General features: G+C 49.0%; 1 pseudogene; it reads left to right on the forward strand.

Moving 5' to 3' along the window:
• Positions 1-479: 479 nt before the first annotated feature.
• On the forward strand, positions 480-1,348 carry LOC148097635 (uncharacterized; annotated as a pseudogene).
• The last annotated feature ends 9,083 nt before the right edge of the window (positions 1,349-10,431 follow it).

A 10,431-nucleotide genomic window follows, 5' to 3' on the forward strand; every position in this document is an offset into this window, starting at 1 on the left:
CATATGAAATTATATGTACAAATTATATGTTCCATTACACTATTAACAGCACAGATTATACAGCAAATATCAGATTCATGGATGGAGCCAGAGGCTAAATGACTGTTCAGTCCTCTTTAGCAAACGATCTTCATATGACGACAAACACGACAACAATCAGCTGTCAAACTGTACAAGAAGTTTACAGTAATGTAACAGAAGTTATATCACTTTATTTTTAAATGTACACACTCAGGGTCAGGACTGAAGACACTGATCGAGAAAATACTCTAAATATAAATATTCACCTTGTGGTGGACCACTAGAGGGCTCCACTCACACCCAGTGTTGAGGAAGTGTGTTCCTGTGTTTTGTGGCGCGATATGTGCAGTTGATGTTAGAGACGAATAATGAAGGAGTGAGAACTGAGAGCTCTGTGTCGTCGATGCTTACCTCCACATTGGTGACCCCTGACTTGAGCAGATAATGCAGACTCCGCTATGGATGCATCAGCGGCCGCCGGACCTCCACCTCCTGTTGCAGCTACGTTCGCTGTGGCTCTGAAACTCCCGGACTTTTGGCTCCATGACCCCCCGTCATGGTTCGTACACGTGGAGGCTCAGTTCGCCCTTCGCAGCATTTTGGCTGACGACATGGAAGTATCACCATGTGGTGGCCTCGCTTGACCTGCTGTCCACCCGTCGCGCGATGACGCTCCTCCGGGACCCACCCGCCCAAGGGAAATACACCGCCCTTAAAGAGCTGCTTCTTCGGTGCTATGCCCTCTCCGATGCTGAACGAGCCGAAAAGCTCCTTAACCTGTCAGGCTTGGGTGGCGGTACCGCGCTCGAGCTCATGGAGAACATGCTATCGTTGCTCGGGCCGGATGACGGGGGAATCCTCTTCGCCCACCTCGTCCTCCGCCAACTACCGGCCGCCGTGAGAGCTGTTCTCGCAAACTCCCCACTTCTGCCTGCGAAGGATTATCGCTCCCTGGCTGAAGAAGCGGATCGCATTCTCCTGGCTAGCCGCACTTTTGACGTTCACGCCCTGGCTACGGACTCGCCGGCGGCACCTTCCACGCCTCCACCTTCCTCCCCCGGAGCATCCGCCCCCTTGCTGACGGCAGGGATTGCTACACGCCGGCACCGCAGAAAGAGCATCTGTTTCTCCCATCACCGTTTTGGCGACAGAGCGCGTCGCTGCCTGCCGCCTTGCACTTTCACGGCCCAGGGAAACGGACCCGCCAGCGCGCCGTAGCAGCCGCGACCGCTGGCAATACAGAAAGGCTGCTCTTCATAGAGGACTCGCGCTCCGGGAGACGTTTTCTTGTGGACTCCGGCTCCCAGAAGAGCCTCCTTCCCCCTAGCGCTGCCGACGGACTAGCAGCGAACTGTGGGCTGCAGCTCATTGCAGCTAATGGCTCTCCCATCAAAACGTTTGGGGAAAGGTTGGTGACTGTTTGTTTTCATGGAAGGGATTTCCAGTGGAACCTTGTTGTTGCCGCTAGCTCTGTACCTATTTTAGGTGCTGATTTTCTGTGTGCTCATGGACTGCTTGTCGATGTTGCTAACAGATGTTTAATTGGTGCTCTCTCGTTTTCTTCGCTACCCTGTTTTACTCGGGCCGCCGAGCCCCTGATTCGGGCTAATGTAGTAACCTCCGGGGATGCTTTTCAGTGTTTGCTTTTAGAGTTTCCATCGCTGTCTGTCCCAAATTTCTCTAGCACGGTAATGAAGCATGGAGTTGAGCATTATATTCCCACGGTCGGGCCCCCGGTGTTCGCGCGCGCGCGCCGCCTCAACCCCGCGAAACTGTCCATCGCTCGGGAAGAGTTTGCAGCCATGGAGTGGCTTGGCATTGTACAGCGTTCGAACAGTGCATGGGCCTCCCCGCTTCACATGGTGCCCAAATCGGACGGTCGGTGGCGGCCATGCGGAGATTTCCGCCGTTTAAATAATGCCACGGAGAATGACCGTTACCCCATCCCCCACATTCAGGATTTTTCTGCCAATCTCACCAGAACGTCAATTTTAGAAAAAATTGACTTGGTGCGGGGGTATCACCAAGTTCCCGTGCGCGCCGAAGACGTTCCTAAAACCGCTGTCATTACCCCCTTCGGCTTGTTCGAGTTTTTGCGCATGCCATTTGGCCTGAAAGGTACCACCCAGACCTTTCAGCGGCTGATGGACTCCGTTTTGCGTGGGCTGCCGTTCGTTTTTGTTTATCTGGACGATATATTGGTGGCCAGCTGCTCAGCGAGCCAGCACGAGTCCCATCTGCGCCAGGTTTTCCAGCGTTTGGCAGCGCACGGCCTGATCATTAACCCTTCCAAGTGCCAGTTTGGGTTGCCGGTTCTGGATTTCCTCAGGCACCGCATTTCCGCTGAAGGTGTGGTTCTGTTGCCCGACAGAGTCCAGGCCGTTTCGGCTTTTCCGTGTCCCACGTCGGTTAAAGCGTTGCAGGAGTTCTTGGGGATGATAAATTTTTACAACCGCTTTCTCCCCAGAGCTGCCCACCTGCTACAGCCACTCTATGCTGCCTTAAAAGGTAAAACTGCCAAAGACCCGGTTGACTCGCTGCCAGAACGCGTCCATGCGTTTTCCACAGCCAAGTCTGCGCTGGCTGACGCCGCCCTGCTGGCACACCCGCTTCCGTCGGCGGAGATTGCGTTGACTCCGACGCGTCCGACGTGGCAGTGGGTGGGGTGTTGGAACAGCGGGTTTCAGGTCTCTGGCAACCGCTCGCCTTTTTCAGTCGTACGCTCCGGGATGCTGAACGCAAGTACAGTGTTTTTGACAGGGAGTTGCTGGCCCTGCACCTCGCGACACGACATTTTCGTTTTTTCCTCGAGGGTCGCAACTTTACTGCGTACGTTGACCACAAACCTTTGACGTTTGCGATGTCCAAGGTCTCTGACCCATGGAGCGCACGCCAGCAGTGCCAGTCGGCGGCCATTTCAGAGTTTACCACAGACATTCAGCATGTGGCTGGTAAGTCCAATCACGTCGCTGACTGTCTCTCACGTGTGTTGGTTTCTCCAGTGTATGTCGACTACGCTGCCATGGCCGCCGAGCAACGTCCTTGCCCTTCAGTCAACAAAAACGTGCCTTGTGCTGGAGGACATCCCGGTGTGGGACGGCGGTCCGCACCTTCTTTGCGACGTTTCCACCGGCCGCCACCGCCCCGTGGTTCCCCGCCCCATGGTTCCCCGCCCCGTGGTTCCCCGCCCCGTGGCGTTGTCGTGTTTTTGACTCTGTGCATGTCCTCTCTCATCCCGGCGTCCGGGCCTCGGTCAAGCTGGTCAGCGCCAGGTTCGTTTGGCCGGGCCTTCGCAAGACGGTGAAAGAATGGGCGGCGGTTTGTATCCCATGCCAACGCTCAAAAATCCACCGGCACACACAGGCACCCCTCGAACCTTTCCGTGTCCCGGGTAGGCGTTTCGATCACGTTCATGTGGACCTGGTTGGTCCCTTGCCGCAGTCACAGGGTTTCACGCACCTTTTGACTGTGGTGGACCGCACGACCAGGTGGCCGGAGGCGGTACCCCTGGCGTCCACGACAGCAGTGACGGTGGCCAAAGCATTTTTGTCAACGTGGGTTTCACGTTTCGGTCCCCCTGCTGAGATTACCTCGGACAGGGGCCCCCAGTTTGTTTCTCAGCTTTGGTCTGCTATGGCTGACGGCCTGGGGGTCAAGGTCCACCGCACCACAGCATACCACCCGCAAGCTAACGGGATGTGCGAACGGTTTCACCGGTCACTTAAGGCCGCGCTCCGGGCTTCCTTAACAGGTGGCGACTGGATCAACCGTCTTCCGCGGGTTTTGCTGGGATTGCATAGCGCGGTTAAAGAAGACCTCGGGGTTTCCCCGGCTGAACTGGTCCTCGGCCAGGAGGAATTCCCCGGGGAATTCTTACCTGAGAGCCCTCCACCATGTTTCGATACCTCTTTGTTGCCTTTTCGCCCCCCAAGAGACTCATGTCCTGTTCCTGGTCCTGTGCACCACTGCCTGCCTGACACTTTTGTTCCGAGTTCGTTGGACTGTGCTCGTTTTGTTTTCGTCAGGCACTGCGTCCACCATATGACGGGCCATACAGGGTTCTTAAACCAGGCAACAAACATTTCGTTTTGGACTTTGGGGGTCGGCAGGAGGTTGTCTCTGTGGACAGACTTAAGCCTGCACATGTAATGCAAGAGGATCAGGTGGTCCCGGCCCAGGCCCCTCGCCGCGGCCGCCCACCTGCCACCGGGCTGATGGATTCTGTTTTTTCCCCCAGGAACGACCCACAATCAACGGAGTCCGAGTCGTCGGCAACTTTTTCTGACCGCCAGTGCTAGCCTCGCTCAGGGTTGTCCTCTGTCAGTTCCCCACCCCCCCCCCGGTTCAGCCGTTCCGGCCGTTTGCTTAAGCTCCTGGACTAGTTCTGCTGGGTGTTTGGGGGGGGGCATGTGTGGTGGACCACTAGAGGGCTCCACTCACACCCAGTGTTGAGGAAGTGTGTTCCTGTGTTTTGTGGCGCGATATGTGCAGTTGATGTTAGAGACGAATAAAGAAGGAGTGAGAACTGAGAGCTCTGTGTCGTCGATGCTTACCTCCACAACCTAAACATTCAAAATGATTCAATTGCATGAAAAGAAATATGAACTCTCTACAATACTGGCTTCTGATTGGTTGAAAAAGCAGGTGCTGAACTTCAGAAGAGCTAAACCTGCAAAACTGTGTAAACCCAGAGTGGATGCTGCCCTCTGACCTTTCAGAAGTATGGTCTTTTTATGAAGACACAGTGGCAGAGTTATTATTCATCACTTTAAAGATGATATTCCTTATATGTTCTTCACTCGTTGTCTAGTAAAGTCCAGAGAATGAGACACATACTTTCAAAACATACAGCTGCATGTTAGAGATCACAGAGTTCTTCAGTCTTATGAGAACTCATGGAGACTAAATGTCAGACACATCAACAGTAAATATCGTTCCTCCCCCCGTGAGTTTGTGTCCTCCACACTTGTTTACACAAACATCTGAGGTTTGAACAGTGTGCAAAACCACATGTTACAAAGCTGCTGAGCTACTGAATACTGGAATATTTCATTCAATATCACCATCTGACCAAAGGACAAACACAGAGAGGATTAGAGCGCCAAACTTTGTTTCAAACTGTTTCAGATTTTAGAGGCAAAAAGCAGAATTTCTACCTGGACAAAGAAATCAAAGCAGGAGAAAAACAAGCTTTTTACATTTATTCAAAGGCATTATGTGAATGTACTCTGAGCCACAGCCTCCTAAAGTAAAGACATTTTATCATCTAAACCAGACAGAGTCATGTTTTCAGCAGTGTCTGTATCCTCCATATAGACCATGCCATGGTCCACCTAGGGTGACCAGGTGTCTGACTTTATGTGGGACTACACAGCGCTCAGTCCTTGTTTCCCTGTGCCACACACACATTGAGCCAATGTCCAGTTTTTTTATTGACTCTAGTTTCTGTCGATCGGTAGGCCCACAAAAAAACCCTGTACAGGAAGTAGATTTCATCTCTCTGATAAAAGGAGTTCTAATCCCTGATCCTATGAGTCTGACCCAGTAGATAATATTTATATGATCATATTTATGCCTTTGTTGTTTCACAAAGGGTTAAAAACATTCACAGGTTGGACTGTGGTTCTCCTTTTAGCGTCTCTGCTGGAATTTTAACTGTGAACCTCTTAGATCCAAACTTCTGAACTGCTCATTTCACAGAGGACAAAAGGGAAGAACCCCGAATCTCTTCTTCACCTCACTTTTATATCTGCTCACCCTTTCTCCCCCCTTCCCTCAGTGGACGTCACATCTTCACACTTGGGCCAATCAGGTTGTTGACATTTGATCATCTGATGTCCACCCACACCTCATCTCTCTCTTTCTATCTAAACTTAACACAGAATAAAACAGAGTAGCCAGTAGTGGGACATGGTTCCAGCAACTCTGATGGTGACGGCCCATTTGAAGCTGAAGCTCCGGCACATATGTCAAAAAAATCAACACACTGCTTCAGAAACGCTGTGCTGAGGTTTGGTTTGTCTGAACAGAGTCACGTGATCAATGACATCTGAAGCTTCATTCAGCACGTCACTGCTTCAGTACCTGATTCAATGATTTATAAGGAATTGAATCATTGGTGGGATTTGTGCTGTGTTTTGGTGATTTTGTGAGAGCGAATCAGTGTGTGACATAATTATAGACATGGAGCCAGGAAGAGAGGACGCTCTGCCTGTTCCTGAATAAAAACCTGTTCATCAGCATTTCTGCTCCCAGGTCTAAAATATGATACACATACTTACAAATATAGAAGTTATAGTATATAATATATCTTCCTGATGATCGCGGAAAATCGAACCTTCCCATTGAATGTTTTTGGTGATTTCCTTCCTCTTTGGAGCTAAAAGACACGACCCAAACACATGAGCTATCAATGGAAAGACAGAATGTCCTCTATGTAGTACATCAGGACTTATTAGGATAGCTCAAATAAGTCAAAAGATAGAGACCAAAAATAAATGTTTATTACTGAGGACATAAATGAATAGGCTGGTTCTCAGGAGGATATAAATGTACCTGACTGCTGGTTAATTACTTAATCAGGTGGAAGCAGGGACCTCACAGCACAAGCATACTCACAACCTATGAGATTGATTATAAGATTACAAGATTTTTTTTTTTTATTAGCAAAAAACATCAAGAAGCCACAGGACAACAACCCATGGCACGTGTTTAACATCAGACGGCCTCTGATGTCCAAATGAAGCTTTCTGAAGCTTGCATTGAAAAAATGGTTCATTACTCAAAGCTTTTCAGCACAGTCCTCTTTGGTGACATCTGGTGGACAAAACTACGAAGAGCAGCTTAAATCTGCAGCTTATAATGAACTGCTTCATTATTATTGCCTACTCTGCAGACCTGAAAAAACAATGTCATGTTTATTTCAATAATAAATCATTTAGATGAAAAAACCGGGACAGGAAACTGAACAGGTGACGCAGCTAGGGGCAACACTACAGACCAAGCTGGAACACTGACAGGCAGAGGAGCAGGCTCAACGAAAACAGTTTGTGTGAAACTGGTTCCATGCATTGAACCAGCAGGTGCTGAACATAAGGTGATCTAAACTGCAAAAACTAACAGAAACAGACCTGATCTCGGGAAGTCCGGATTCCCGTGTGAACTTATGAAATCCGCACTAGCGAGAACGCGAGTACGGACTCACGTACTTGAGCATTTAGAAATGGCCTAACAGTCTGCAGTTTATGAAGTAATCTCAGCTAACGTCAGCTAATGTTAGCTTGGTGGCAAGTAGCCTTCATAAATAGTAACAAAAATCACAGAGACATCGAAGATACTGAAGTTTCGCCCATCCCATTCTTCTTATGACGTGGTGTCAGAAATGCATTCCTGCCTGTGCACTGCTGGCTCTGTTGTGCTGGCTCCGGGTCCATTGTGTAATTGACGCCACCAACATTAACAGGACGCTTACATTAGAGCTGTTATTGTGTGTTTTGTTTAGGTTTCTGGCAATCGAAGAATCGAAGAAACTGTATTAATTCCAGAGGGAAGTTGAGTTTTTTAAAAAAAGGGCCACTGGTTGGACATGAACCCACGACAGCCGCTCTCAGCCATACATCATATGATTGCATGGTCATCCATCCGAGCTAAAGCTGCACCCGACTGCATTTAATCACCAAAATTGGAGAAGGGATAGAGAGGACATAGCCTAACATATGAAACAGGAAATGACCACTGTGTGTTCCATTTATTTTAACAAAGTAACTGTATTCTGAATATCACCTAATTAAATGGGAACTGTAACGGAATACAGTTACTCATATTTTGCATTTTAAATACGTAACGCCGGTACATGTATTCCATTACTTCCCAACACTGCCCAATGAAACACATTTAGCACTATGGATAAAAATGATCCAATGTGAAAATGTAATTTGACCCCCAACCCCCATCATCCAACACTTGAAAGAGAAAGAACATGACACCAGCAGTCAAACACAGTGGTGGTGGTGTAATGGTCTTGTCGAGGTATGTAAGGACGACATGAGAGCTTGTCACATTTCACTCACTTATTCTCAGCTTAACTCAACTGGTTTCACAAGGCGGCAAGGCCCCTCCAGAACCCAGAAACATTACTCTTCCCAGTTCCCCTATCGCTGGGAGTGAGTGGAGTCCCCTGGTGGTCCGCCACAAATACCACCCCCCTCCCAAACACCCAGCAGTGTCCCCCACTGGTCCAGGACCCTGGGCATAAGCAAACGGCCAGAACGGCTGAACCTGGGAGGCGGAGAAATGGTAGAGGGAGTCCTAGCCTGAGTATGAGGCCGGCGTGGGCAGCCAGGAAAGGCTGAAGGAAACTCGAGCTCCGGTGGTCGAGAGGCGCCGCTAGAGGAAAAACCAGAGTCCAGTAATCCTGTGAGGTGGTCGGCCACGGGGGGGGGGGGACCTGGGCTAGTGTCACTTGGTTGTCCACCAGAACATTGGCCAGTTTAAGTCTGTCCACACATACAGTCTCCCTGTGCCTGCCGAAACCCAAAACAAAGTGCTTCTGGCCTGATTTGAGGACCCCATATGGGCCGTCATAGAGTGGACGCAGCGGTGTCCTATGTGCATCATGCCAGACAAAAACAAACTTTGAACTGTTTGAAGTCTTTGGAACAAAGGTGTCATGCAGGCAATGGTCCACGGGACCTGGAACACCAAATGAGTCCACTTGCTAGCGAGGGGACAAAACCAGGGAATGGGAGCATGGGTAAGAATTCCCCGGGGACATGGAGAGGCTGACCGAGGGCCAGTTCAGCTGGAGGGATGCCAAGAACCACTGCACAGAACAGCCCCAGCAAAACCTGGGGTGGCCAACCCAGCCGCTAATAGTCAAAGAAGCGCGGAGCGCAACCTTAAGCGACCTGTGAAACCTCTCGCACATCCCATTAGCCTGCGGGTGGTATGCAGTGGTGCGGTGAATCTTGACCCCCAGGCTGTCAGCCCTGAAACATAATGAGGGCCCTGTCGGATGTAATGTCAGTAGGGGGACCACAACGTGAAACCCAAGTCAAGAAAACAACTGGTACCGGTCCGTGGCCCGGGGGTTAGGGACCGCTGCTTTAGTGTGCTTATGGACCTTTGTGCGCATGGAACGCATGCAGCCCATTCCCTAACTGACTTGCAAAGGCCTGGCCAAACAAATGTGGAGCTGACCAGTTTGACAGAGGCCCGGACCACCGGATACGATGACCCATGCACACAGTCAAAAACGCGAAGACGCCATGAAACGGGAACCACGGGTCATGAGCGACCAGTCGAAACGTTACAGACCAGAGGAGGAAAGGTCTGTGCTCCAGCATGAGGCCCGCTGGTGCAGACTGAAGTGCAAAGATGTCCGAGTCACCGCACTGCTTCAGGGCCAATCAGAATGTCCGGCCATCAGTTTGTGCCCTGAGGCTGGGCGATGCAGCAGGACAAGGATCCGAAACACATCAACAAGTCTACAAAACAAACAACTACAAACTAAAAATTTTGGAGTGTCCTAATGAAAGTTTGGACTTAAATGAGACTGAAATACTTTGGCATGATCTTAAACATCCTGTTCATGTCTGAAAACCCTCCAGTGTTTCTAAAAGAAAAAAAAAGGTTGTGGAATTGCGTAAACAAATTCTGGATTTAAATCAGATTGAGATGCTTTGCTGTGGTTCTTTTTTTACATGCAGAATAGTAAAGTGAACCAGAGTCAAATTCCTTTTTTGTGTGCGCAAACCTGGTCAAATAAAGATGATTTTGATTCTGATTCAAGAGATTCTGCAATAAGGAGTCAGCCAAAATTCCTCCATGACAATGCAAAAGACTCATCGTCAGTAACAATAAATTCTTGATTCCTTTTTTTGTTAGTACGGGAGACACAACCTGTTATTAGGTTTGGAGGGTAAATATGTTTTGATATTGAAAAGCGGAGAAAGTGTGAGAGTGCGTGCAAAGGTTTGAATACACAGGTGTGTGTGTGTGTGTGTGTGTGTGTGTGTGTGTGTGTGTGTGTGTGTGTGTGTGTGTGTGTAAGGGATTACAAGCTCTCAAGAAAACTGATTATTTCTTTTATTTAAGTTTCATTTGTTTTAGTATAATTTAAAAACAAAACAGCAACAATTGGCAGAGATGAGATTATTTTGACTTGGTAAACGTAACAAACAGATTTTGTGTTTGTTGTTACTTTTTCAAAAGTAACAATAACGAAGTTCACCTCCTCTTTAAAGACCGCAGGTGCAAATAGTTTAACGGTTAATGTAAAATATTTCTGAAGGAAATGTTCATGTTTTTTTAGGAAGGCTATAATCGTTCAAAAACAATGCCACACCACATCCTTCCAGTACATCTACAGTATAACGTCACAGAAAACATCATCACTGCAAAGCTGGTCTG

Source organism: Neolamprologus brichardi, chromosome 18 (assembly GCF_056152115.1).
Source record: "Neolamprologus brichardi isolate AB-2024 chromosome 18, ASM5615211v1, whole genome shotgun sequence".
In the NCBI taxonomy this organism is placed as follows: Eukaryota; Metazoa; Chordata; class Actinopteri; order Cichliformes; family Cichlidae; genus Neolamprologus; species Neolamprologus brichardi.